Source organism: Chiloscyllium plagiosum, unplaced genomic scaffold, assembly GCF_037043375.1.
Source record: "Chiloscyllium plagiosum isolate Xiang-an unplaced genomic scaffold, Cpla_swu_hap1 HiC_scaffold_17, whole genome shotgun sequence".
NCBI classification, from domain to species: domain Eukaryota; kingdom Metazoa; phylum Chordata; class Chondrichthyes; order Orectolobiformes; family Hemiscylliidae; genus Chiloscyllium; species Chiloscyllium plagiosum.
The window spans coordinates 20,620,377-20,633,136 of record NW_028270155.1 but is presented as its reverse complement, the minus strand read 5'-3'; positions in this window follow the sequence as shown (position 1 = coordinate 20,633,136).

Here is a 12,760-nt window from a genome sequence, read left to right as displayed (position 1 = left end):
ATCAGGTGAGGGAGTTCCAGGACTCTGATCCAGTGACTCAGAAGTAATAGAAATATATTTTCAAGTCTGGATGCTAAGTGGTTTGGAGAGAAACTTGCAAGTGGTGATGTTTCTTCCAGGTGGTGATGGTTGTGGATTTGGAAGGTGCTGTCGAAGGAGGTTTGGTGAATTTCTGCAGTGCATTGGTGTGTGGACTTTAAATTTTTTACTCTTCAGAAAATGGTGGGAGAAGACTTGTATGAACAATAATCCAACACTAGTCGATTGTTTATTACTGTGCAGTAAATCCTAGATGACTTGTACTGAGATTGCAGTATCCATGCATTATTAACAACATCAAGGCAACGTATCAGGTGTTATACACAAAAAATGGAGGAAGAATTTAAACAAGATTCATGGGATTGCTGCAAGGATAGTATCAGATACATTTCAGAGAAAATTAGACAAACAGAAAATAAAACATCAGGAATTTGAAGAAAGAACAGAAAGATTAGAGTAAATCATTCTCATGAGGAGTTAGCATGGATTTAATGGGCTGAATAGTCTTCCGCAGGGTTGAAATTTCTATGACTCAGTAATACAAAAACAGAAGCAAAAATATATAATTTAAAACAGCGGAACAGAACAAATTATTAAATCAATATATTACGCACCTAAGAGAAATTTTCCTCTATTTGTAATCCTGGTGGGTAAAATTGAACAAACAGAGGTTTAACTCTCAGTGAAATGTTGTTTTAAAATACTAAGTCATTACAATAATACATATAAATTTAAAACACTTTCTCAGGAAATCAGGACACCTGTCAGTTTCAGAGATATACAGCCGGCACAGTCTCCCATATTAATCTCTTCAGTCCTGTCTATTCTTGTGGTCTTTATCAGTTCCTCACACAGTGGATATAAACAATGTTTGAGCACTACCTGGAGGTCACTGGGGATGAGGGACAGTGTAGTAGAGGAAGTTCCCAGCATTTTGTTATGTTTCCTTTTCAACAGATTTTTGAAATCTGGGACTGGCATGTTCTAGAGAAAGTGCTAGAACATCCCATGAGACTGTTTTTTTTTGTGATCCTAAAGCTTCAAAAATAATAGCAGGGTCATAAATCTCCAGCAGTAATAAGCTGTCTGAATGATCAAAAAATAGTCACGGTGCTGTGAAATATATGCAGCTTATAGCTGTCATGGGTACTGGTAGATTTATACATCTTTCTGAGTCATCAACGTAATCCCAAGAAGTTGCTGTTAAAACACGATGGAAATTTTGGGAAAGATACAATTTAAAATAGAAACGAATTTTGGTGGCTGCAAGAGTTGTTTCCACCGGGATCGTTTACTAGCAACCCACATTCTAGGTCACCCCAGATTTAGGATCAGAACAGAACTCATGATTAAGACGTAAACATTGTTAAATGAAAACCATTAAATAAAGTTATGGTTGGTTAAGAGTCGAATGTAAAACTGTGCAAATTACACAAAAGAAGATGTTGTCATATCGCAGTAAGTATAAAATGTACATTGTAACACAAGAATGTTCAGAAAGGTTTGTTAAGAAGATTTTGTGTATTATGCCTTCCAATTCATTGCACCTGAAGAAAGCTACACTTATATTTTTAAACGTAAGTAATTTAATCTGTGATTAACAAGACATCATATTCCATTGATGAACATCAGAAGATAACATTGAGGTTACTGCTTGCACTGTGAACAAGGTACAACTCTCATATGCTTTTTTTGGCAGGAATGGTTTGAGGCATGAAAGCAATGAGATGGTTTTACAAAAAGACTCATTATGTTGAGCTGCATCTGAAGTTTTACCAAAAGCACAGTGAAAAGTTCAAAGGTTCTGAGGGAATGAGACATAACTACTTTTATTTTTCAGTTCTGCTGATCCATAGTTCTTTTTGATGAAGGTTCTCAGTAGTACTTCTGTGATATCGCCAAAGATAATATAGCAATGGATTTTTAAAAATTATTTTCTCAGCACCCACTGAGAAAAGGCATTCCATGTTTGGAACACTAGAATGTTGATAAGTTGGCGAATGTAGCCATTTTGCAGAAGCTGAGCACCATTTTGGACCTTAATGGGTTAAGCTTTACCATTCTAATTGTTACCAGCCACAGGACCAGATTCTAATCAGCATGTCACCGCTCAAAATGGATGCATCTCATTAAATGTGGCACAGTACAAATTACCTTCACTTAATAAGTGGTTCAATTCACAGCGTGTTTCAATGTGCATCTCATGCAGTTACACGAGAAAACAGCCAGTACAAATGTAGATAAACTACTGCAGCTGCTGCAGGCTGATTAGAATCAGGCTCCAAAACAATTTACTTGACCGAGTGAGATGGAGAGATTCATGAACGGAGCCTTGTTATTGGACAATAACTTAAATTTGGATAATACAGAACCAATAAAACTTTCCCATATACATATCCTCGATTGTGTGCAGGTTATTATACATGACATGATGGGCCCTGCATTGGTCGGAACGGTGAGGAAGAATCGATTGTTGAACCAAGCACAGCTGAGCTAATAGTCCAATTGGAAATGAATGAGTATTCTGATTATTTTTAGACTTTTCAGAACTGAGGCAGACTTTTCCACACAAGATTCAATGGGTTTTGGTTCCACGTGGTCAATGGAAAGAGGAGCTCAATAGCAATAGTTTGATCTACATGTCAATGAGCATAGACCTTATGATCTCAGGCTGAGCTTCCTCTACAGCATTGAATGGGTTATGTTTGTGCTGCTGTAGAAGCTCAGACACTGGCTACCAGTCACTGCATAAATCCTCTGACCTCAACCACTTATAAGGACAAGGCAGCAGATACAATGTTACAGTCACTCACTACCCTGACTTGGAAATATATCACCATTCCTTCACTATTGCTGAGTCAAAATCCTGGAAATCCCTCCCTCACGAAGTGTGAGTGTCCCTATATCAATTAGACTGAAGGATATAGCTTAACATCATCTTCACAAGAGCAATGAAGGATCAATACTAAATGCTGGCCCATTTATCCAACAAAGCCCATGGAAGAATACATGTTTTAAAAGTGCTACTATGGAATTGGCAATCACTTCCACACCAGAAAGAAGGGCCCCAAAACTCTGCATCAAACGTACCCCATGTCTCAATGGAGACAGACACTTTTGTATTCCGTCCCATGGTGAAATGCTCTCTGGTAGGCCTGTCATTGTACTAAATATCTTGGTGGGTATAACCAGCAGCATTGTCCTCTAGAAAGCAACATCAGAGCTCATCTGAGCTCCAGTAGCTGAGGTTGTCTTGTGAGCTGTTATCCAATCAATTCATTTCCACTGCTTGACTGTTTGAAGACTCAACACATGCCAATCCCCATTCTACACTACCCCGAGCCAATTACTTTGCTGGAGAGAATGAATGTCAGATTACGTTCTGGTGCTTCTTCAACAAGGGTCACCCTTCATCATGCGGTAGCAGTAACTAACCAGTCAGCAATTTCTTGGTGCTTGAAAGCATACTGAAAGTGTTTTGATATGATTGGGTGCAGTACCTGCTGTGTTTAGTAGGCAGATTTGCCTGAATGTAGTGGGAGATGGATGTGTGGATAATGTTGAGTTTCTGGGCCAGAATTACAAAACAGGGTTAAGAACCTGCAGCAGAGATGAATTTTGGGTAATGACACCGTACTCAATAGCATTGGTCATGCAATCCTGTTTATAAATGTTAATGTCCCAATCAGCAAGGTTGGCGCCCACATCTAGGTGGTGGGCACTGCCAGACTAGCATCACAACAAAGGCAGTGTACACATTGGGGGTTTGTCACTTCCTTGCTGGATAGAGCAGCTAGCTCCTCAGAAGGTCAGAAGAACTTGACATGGCGGAAATTGAGAACAACAGCAATGTAAAGTTATAGCCCTCAAACTAGTGCAAGCTGGCTCAAGAAATATCAGCATTAACAAAATTAAATTTTCTGATGCTTCTAAGTGAACCAGTCAGCTTGGTCATTTGACAAAATGCCTCATCACCAGAACTTTCCAACAAGCACCAAAACATGGCTTGGCTGATGGTGAGAAGGGCTCTGCCTGTGAGATCCTTTATGCACACCCAGACTCTCTCCCGCACCACACACTACCTTCAAAGCGGCTGGCGAGGGGACGAGACTGTCACACACCTCCTTCTGGAATGTGTCTATGCAGAAGAAGTCTGGAGAGGAATGCAGTGGTGGTTGTCCAGGTTCGTCCCGAGCAGCGCCGTGATGCGGGACTCAGTGCTCTACGGTCTGTTCCCCGGGATGCACACCGAGACGAACATCAACTGTGCCTGGGGGATCATCAGCTTGGTGAAGGACACTCTCTGGGCGGTCCGAAACCTGTTGATCTTCCAGCTGAAGGAGTTGACCCCAACTGGCACATTCCAAAGTCCAGGACTACGTGTTGAGGGACACGCTGAAGCTTGGGGCAGCTGCTGCCAAGGCGCGGTGGGGAAAGACCACTGTGTAATATCTGCCTGCCTAAGAATAACAGGGGGCCACCCAGTCATTTGGGCTCCACTGACGCCTCAGCAGAAGAGCTGGATAGTAAACGTACAGATTTGTATATAGGAAAAATAAATTTCGATGTCTGTATGTGAAGCAATGTAATGTGTGCACAAGAATGGCATAATCAATTGTATAGACATCCAAATAATTTTATGAATAAAGTATATTTTTGAAATTTAAAAAAAGTCAGCTTGGCACTAATGACCTTGAGTTTGGCAAAATTAAGTTTTAAAAATTGCATTCCTGACCACTCTAACCCCTTAACAAGTTTCTCAAAGAGTTTAAGGGTGAAAGCAAGTTGGTTCCCCTTCCTTCTCCATCCCTGCTATCCCTCTCCCAGCTTTGTGTCATGCTCTAAGTTCCTGTGAATAGATAACAGAATCAGAATTCCTTCCAGGTGACTAAACATAGCTGCTGTTTTATCATTGAAACATTTCTTTTGTGTTGACATTAATTTGTCCATAAATTTCTAAATTACAATTCATTCTGAGGTGAGATGACATATAAAGCAGCCAATATATCTGACACCCTCTGCCTGTACAAATAACTCTGGCCTGCACATTACTGAACATTCGTACCATTTCAGACCAAAATTGGAAGTCAAACCAACCATTAAAGAAAAATACAGAGCACTGGAAATACACCACATTGGGAAGATTGAGATCTTTTCCTTTGGCTCCCACCACAAATTCTTTCTGTTTCAATTCCCTTTTTAGTTTCTCCTCACAATAAATTTAACCTCCTTCAGTCCCACAACCTTCCAGCTATCTGTGTTCATCTAATTCTGGGCTCTTGTTCACTCCTAATTTTAATTGCTTCACCATTGGTACCTGTGCCTTCAACTTTCATAAAGGTTTCCACACCAACACCTTCCCTTCCTTATTTAAGATACTCCTTGATTCCTCCCTGTCTTTCAAAGCATTTGGTCAACTGTCCTATGATGCTTCATAAATGCAATTGATTGTTGTTGTTTGCAGTACGTAAAATAGTGGTAGTAATCATTTGTATGAACTAATCATGGAAGACAAAAGCAAATTGTTTCTTGAAAACAGAAATTGCTGAAGAAACTCTGTTGGAAGACAGCAGAATTACCTGTATCAGCACTGCTTTGTTTTATTTGAGGAACTGCTAAGTGGCTGACCAAACTTTGGAGTTTGCTGATGTGCTCAAGGAATGTTCTTTCTTTCGAAATGAAGATACTGAGGTTATGACCTGAAAGGGAGGTTTCACCAGAAAATGTATTTTATGTTTATAGACAATGGGCAGAATCTTATGCAATTTTGGCAAAGAGTCAGTTTTATCAAATTTAATGAATGGTTCTCTCCACAAGGCCGACTCAGTTCTGGTGCCTCAAAAATTACCCACTCCGACTCTATGATTCCCTCCCACCCATCTACCACTCGGGTACTGGAACAACTCGCCACTAATGTTCCCTCTAAACAGCTTAGCATCTGCATGGGTCTCTGAGGCCCATAAGTGACTTCTGAAGCCAGAAGTCAATGCTGTGATTGGCATGCTGACACCAATTGCTGGGAAACATTGGAGCAACTGTGTGTGCAATTAACTACACAGCTTTGAGGGAACATAGCTCCCCACTGCCAGGATATCCCAGAACTGACTGGGATCCCTGGTACCAGCACCATCTTGTGGTGCACCTGGACAATCACCATTCATCCAGGGCTCCCTGCACAGCTCCTGAGATTTTTCCTGAACAGGGTAGAGAAGGGAAATTACATTCTTGTCATTGTGGGAGGTCCTGCAGGACAATGTGGCGCAAAGGTGGCACATCTCCTTCCCCAGCAGTGGAAGCTACAGCATCCAACTGGTCCAACGTTGCCACCAGGACTGTGCAGTCTCAGCCATATGGTGGAATGTGCAGCGTTGTAGGAAGAAGTTCAATGATACTCTCCACTCTGCCATCATCATCTTTTCTCCAATACTTTACACTCACTCCATCTCTGCTACTGTACCCTTCTCCCACCAAGACCGCATGTTTAACACTCTCAGTATTGCATGAAACAGCTTTCCTCATTCACTGTCACACGCCCCCAACCTCTGTCACCACCAACCCTGACTGGCCTTTGCATTGGTTACTTATTCAGGTGGGCACCTCACTACTTGCACCAAGCATAACAGCTATGCCACCCATTTTTATCTCCTGTAACACTTATTTCTTTCTCAATCCAGGAGCAAAACAGCCCAGAAAGGGCAGAAAATAGTGAAGCTAGATGGTGGGCTGCCTGACCTTTGGCTCATTATCCCTTATGAGGAGAGGAACCTGACTCTAACCATCCTGAATGGGTGGCTGAACATGTTAAAGCTCCTGGACTGGATTGGAGTCAGACATTGATTTAATGTGCCAGGACTTTGTGACTAAAGGTTACCATCTTTGACTAGACTGAGAACTGCCTACAACCATGACAAGCTTCCTATCTTTGTGTCTTTGTTAAATTTACAGTGTGAACCTGGTACTTCTGGCTAAGGGGCAAGGTACAAAAAGACAATGCATGGCAGATATTCCACGAGCATCCCAGTAGGTGCAAAGCAAGTGAGTATTTGAACAGCTCAGAGATTAGATTAGATTCCCTGCAATATGGAAACAGGCCTTTTGGTCTAACAAGTCCACACCGACCCTCTGAAGAGTAACCCACCCAAACCCATTCCCCTATCCTATGTTTACCCCTGACTAATGCAGCTAACACTATGGGCAATTTAGCATGGTCAATTCACCTGACCTGAACATCTTTTGGATTGTGGGAGGAAACCGGGGCACCCGGAGGAAACCCATGCAGACACGGGGAGAATGTGCAAACTCCACACAGACAGTCACTCGAGATGGGAATCAAACCTGGGTCCCTGGGCAGCAGTGCAAACCACTGAAACACCGTGCCACCCCGGATACAGATACAGCCTGGTCTGTTCCTTGAGCTGGGTGTGTGTCCCTAGTAGAATGCCCTTGTAGCAATATTACAATGATAGTTGCCATCACTCCTGAAGCATTCTGTAAGTTTATCAGAATGAGAATTTTTAGAGGCTAAAACATGTCAGATGCTAATGTGCAAAGGATGCATAGGCCAGTGTTCATGTTGGATGTCAATGCCTAGTGTCCTTTGAAGGTCCTTTAGATCAAACAGTGAAGTGACGTGGCCAGGTACCGGCACTGACTTCCATGTCGAGAATTCTCAATGATAGTTTGCTCGTGGTGGGTGGTCAGACAGAAAGCTGAATATCAGTGAGGCAAGATCAGCAGTTAAGAAGGTCATAAAGAAGCAATAACCCCTCTTAATAGGTAACTCACTGGTGTCTATCGAGAATCTTGCCTCAACACCCAGAACTTAGTTGATGCAAGTGTGTTGTTCTTGACATGACTATAGACCTTCTTATGGACTCTGCCACCTTTCTCACAATAGTTCACATTATTCGGGCCCCTATAAGATTCCACTCAATGTATTGTTGCGTGTAATCTTCAATGTTCCAGAGAGATCTTCTCCTTTATCAGTTTTCCCAGCACTGAGTTAAACCAATTCCTCTTTCCTTCTATTCAACATTTCTACAAAGGTTTCAATTGGAAAAGCTATCAATGAAGTTCTTACCCTTTGCTATCAGTCTAATTTTAAAAAGGGAAAAGGATTTGATTTTGGCAGCAGTGTCACCAATATTCATAATATAACCATGACTTTGTTCAAGTATATTTCTCCTCTTTGCCCCTCACCTTTAGTGTGGTCAACCTACAAGGCATCTGCAAGGTCATTGTCATCAATGCCCCATCTTTGACAATTAGATACCACAATTCAACAAGGAAGCTTTACTCCTATCTCAATTTAACACCTTCAGAAATGGAAGGGTACTATCAGCTGAACAGTCATCAAGGGCTCACAAACCACATCCAGCTGAAACAAATATTCATCTATTATAAAGCAAAGATAAACAACAATTATAGAATCTTTCAGCAAACACTTGATTAATGGAAATTAATTGCTAATATTTGTATTTTTTTTACTTTCTGCTGCAGAAAAACTTGCTTAATCCTTGTAGTAACATTTTCAGAAACTAATGAACAAATGCATTGTCTGTGTGCTGCTAAGTGAAGTGTTATTTACGTAAACGCAAGGGATTTATAGCAGAACTTTTCACAGTAGGTCCTTCTAGCTTGGCAGAAGTCACATATTGTCACAGCTCTGACTGGGCAGAGGGTGAGAAGGCATTTGTTCAGTTAACAGTGTCAAAGGTTTGGAAGTGTCAGACACTTATGGCATGTGATCAGACACATTTTTCAAACACAAGCTGAGCATGTCTTGTTTAGATGTGTGTGTGGCGGAACCCTGTTGCTTTCTGGTCACTATGTAACCTGTTCAACTCCGATTTAGTGCTGAGCTTAATAGCCAAATGTTATAAGCCAAATGTTCATCTCAAGTCTCAAGTGTTAAACCTTTCACCTGTAAGGGAATCCTCCCTCCTCCCACAACACATGGTTTTCAAAACATAGCTTGCTGGACTATGAAAATCTACATTTAGTTTTGCTAGACTTATTTTTGTTTTCTTTATGGAGAAGGAGCTGTCAGATCATGACAATGTTTCAATTAAAGTGCATTTCAGACCAAAGAGCAGAGGAATGGATTGAGTTCAGCAAATACTTAAGTTACTGTTACTCAGGTTAGATGGGAAACAAGGGATGAACGTCAAGTTGTGCATATTGCATTCAACCATATAGAAATTACAGCATAGAAATGGGCCATGCTGGAGTTTAGTCTGCTGTAGAGTTTCCTTTTATTTCATCTGACTCAATCAACATATCCTGCTCTTCCTTTCCCTCTCAAGTACTTACTAATGCACTTAAAATGCACCTCTGTTAATCGCCTCAATTATGTGTTGGGAAATTTTGCATTTTAACCAAACCTCCTAAAATTCTTACTGAATTCATTAGTGAACATATTTCTGGCCCCGAGTTGTGAGGTCTCCTACAAGTGGAAATATCTTCACTCTGACTACTCAGTCAAATATTTGGATAATTTTAAAAATCTCTCAGATCATCCTCATTCCATAAGAGAAAGAAATTAGCCCCAACAAGTTCTGGGCACAATTGTCCTGTCCCTGAAGATGGTAAGGAAGGTGTCAAGAAGGACAAATAACTGAATGAATTGGCACTGGAGTGATCGCCCCTTCAGCAATGAAATGTTGAGAAGAAAACCCATTGGGCACTTTAAGTATTTACCATGCATCATTTTCAAGAGATGTATGATATATCTCTGGAGCAGATAAGTCTTGAACCTGGGCCTCTTGGCATTGAGCTAGAACACTACCATTACAAGAGCCCCCAATGGAGTTCTTATCGACTTGCCAGCAATTAAGGCTCTTAATTAACAATTAACACCATTGATGGCCTCACCTCCTCAATGCCCTAAAAACACTCTTCCTGGCAAGTGAGAAATGTGACTGATTTTGTAATCTGCTTCCCAGTTTGTGAAGTGACAGGACTTCCTTTTTCCCCAGTCCTGGATGCCGTAGAAAGCCACCCTTGCCTCTGACACCCTCCTCCTCCCTACAACACCCAATCTGTTCAACCTGAATGGAAAAGAGTTTGCCATTGCACCAAGCATTGGCCAGCTGCTCCTGGCAAGATGAGACTTTGACATTCAGGCCTGCAGTTCACTGGGAATCTCACCAGTTGACCCCTAGCAAGCCATTTGGACCTCAATTCCGTGAACTTTCTTATTTGACGGTGAGGAGAATCAGTCACCATTGAACATCCTCAACCCCCAACCCCACACATATGCTGCAAAGTGGAAAATCATTGTCTTTTGTATCAACTATACCTCTCCTGTTCATCCTTGGAAGTCGTGTTTGCATGTTCTCCAATAATTTTGTATCATTTTTGCAATAGAGATCAGCAACTGAATTATCACTTTGCAAGCAAAAAAACAGGATACAGGACTGTTTTTACATCCTGTCTCAGCCCAGGCACAAAGAACCTTTGGGATTTCAATTAGAGAGCACTCTGAATTAACATAAAGCCAGGTTCCTTGTTCAATTTTGAATGGCAAGCAATCCCTTGAAGGTAGAGAGTGAAGGAAGCAATGTGATGCAGTAATGTTTAAGTCAGAGAGGTCTACAGCATCCTTCTGACCATCAAGTCAATGTCAGTCAAAAACAAGCACCTAATTATTCTGAATACTCCTATATTCAAGTCACCAAGCACTTCAGCAGGAAGGTGATGTCTCAAGATTTTTTTTTACAAAAATGAAATTAAAATCAGAAATAATAGCCAGGTTACCTATGAATGGCTGTTAGTGGGGGCAACAATTCTCAGAACAAGAAGGATGGTGCTGTACTATTCCCAGGCAGTGAGGCAGGCACCTCTAGGCCTGGGCTATAGTGGTTGACATCCCCTTCCCTGTTGCTGGATGCCAGCCTTCAGGTGGTTAACTTGTCCCCCAATTCCATTGTGGAACTGAAGGCCAATTGGTAAACCCCAGGCTTGGCCTCCCTTACAACTGGCCTTAATGAGGTTTTTAAAGAGCCAAACTGGCTCTTTTCCTCGTGGGTGTGGCCAGTTCTGCCAGCACCAAAACCGACTCAGCAAAAATTGCCATTGCCAGGAACGGGGGTCAAGCGACTGGCATTCTCTCTAACGTTGACTTTGAGACTCAATCCATGTCCGTTCCAAACTTCAGCAAGTCCCAATTATCTCATCCTATAGCCATGCACAGTACTGTTAAGTGTAGTCTGATTCTGTGACCAAGGATTTAGCTGAGGTGTAATGCATTCCTTTCCACTTGATTTTCCCATATTTCTTGTTTGCATGATATCACATCTTAAGAAAATAAGAGGTCTCCATGTTCTTTTCCTATCTCACCACCTCTTTTCATCTCTCGAGCCCCAGTTTTAACTTGGAGAGGGCATTGGGTTTGTAAAAGCAGTCTCCTGATTGTGGCCACATGAGACTCGGGAGAATTTAATTCCCAGCTTGATCTACATGCCCCTGTTTAATTGCCCTCATGGGAAGTGACTGCTGGCTGGTGGGATGGAGCTAACTTTCAGAAGGCTGCTGGCTAGGCTAAGGAAATAGAATATGGAACAAACTCCTGTCAGCAATAACTAATGTGCTACATGTAGCAGTGTGTAAAGGAATTCAACAACTATCTCAATTGAGAACAGAACTGACTGTTATAACTAAAGCTATTGATGGTTAAACTTTACCCTAATAGTTCCTACGCTATTGGAGCTGTAGCTCTGTCATCTGTGGAATGCATCTGGTACAGATTGAAGTGTGGAGTGTAGCATTGAATTGATACCCTGTAGTTTTGTTTGATTACCCTTGGAGAGAAATTTCACAGAACTTAATCCCCGGAATCTTTTATCTTTAGCTTGATGAGAAGATGAGAGAATTTGGTACAATCTGTGATAAGGCAATTTATGCACAGTCTGAGGAGGGAGTGAGTTTGCTTAGCTCAATCATCCCTTCCTGTTCCAGAACAGGATCACTTTTAAAGTGAGATACTTACTTCACAAACCTGCTTTCATTGTAGACAACATATTCAAACTAAGTATAATTTTGTCATCAGGGTGGGGTGTCTGAAAATGTTTAAACCTGTCCACGTGTTGGATTTAAATCAGGATACAATTGTTAAGAAAGGGCTCTCCATTCATTCTAAATTGACCTGTGGAACTCTCTCCTAAAATTATTTTGTCTTCCCATCTTTCTCCCTTCAACAGGAATTTAAAATATTAACCCTTCAATCAGTTCTTCAGTGATGACCTCTTGTAGGTCTTTTCCTTTTCTCTTTGTGAACTGCTTTGTGCTGTTGTGCTATATGAGCTGTACAACACCAATGAGAGTGATGTTTGCAAAAAAAATAAGCACTTTTTGTGCACAATGAACAGTTTGAAAGGTAATAATTATTGGTTTGAGTCACATAGTTTTCACTTTCAATTTAGACCAGAATTCTTGAGATAGTCTTCAAAGAGTATCCATGTATCTGAGCATTAGCAAAAAGGCAGTGATACTGTAGTTAAGGCTGTACTGGCTCATTGAGCCCCAAGAATGAAATGATAATTAGAATTGTTGAATATATAATAAAGAAATGGTCTGGGAGACCAAAAATGCCTTTTCTGCAGCAGGACTTACAAAACATAAACAAACACATTTATCTAATATTCATTTCTCACAATTATTAGATTTGACAATGAAATATAAATTGCATCAGACACAAGGACATGGAAACGTTAGTACGTAA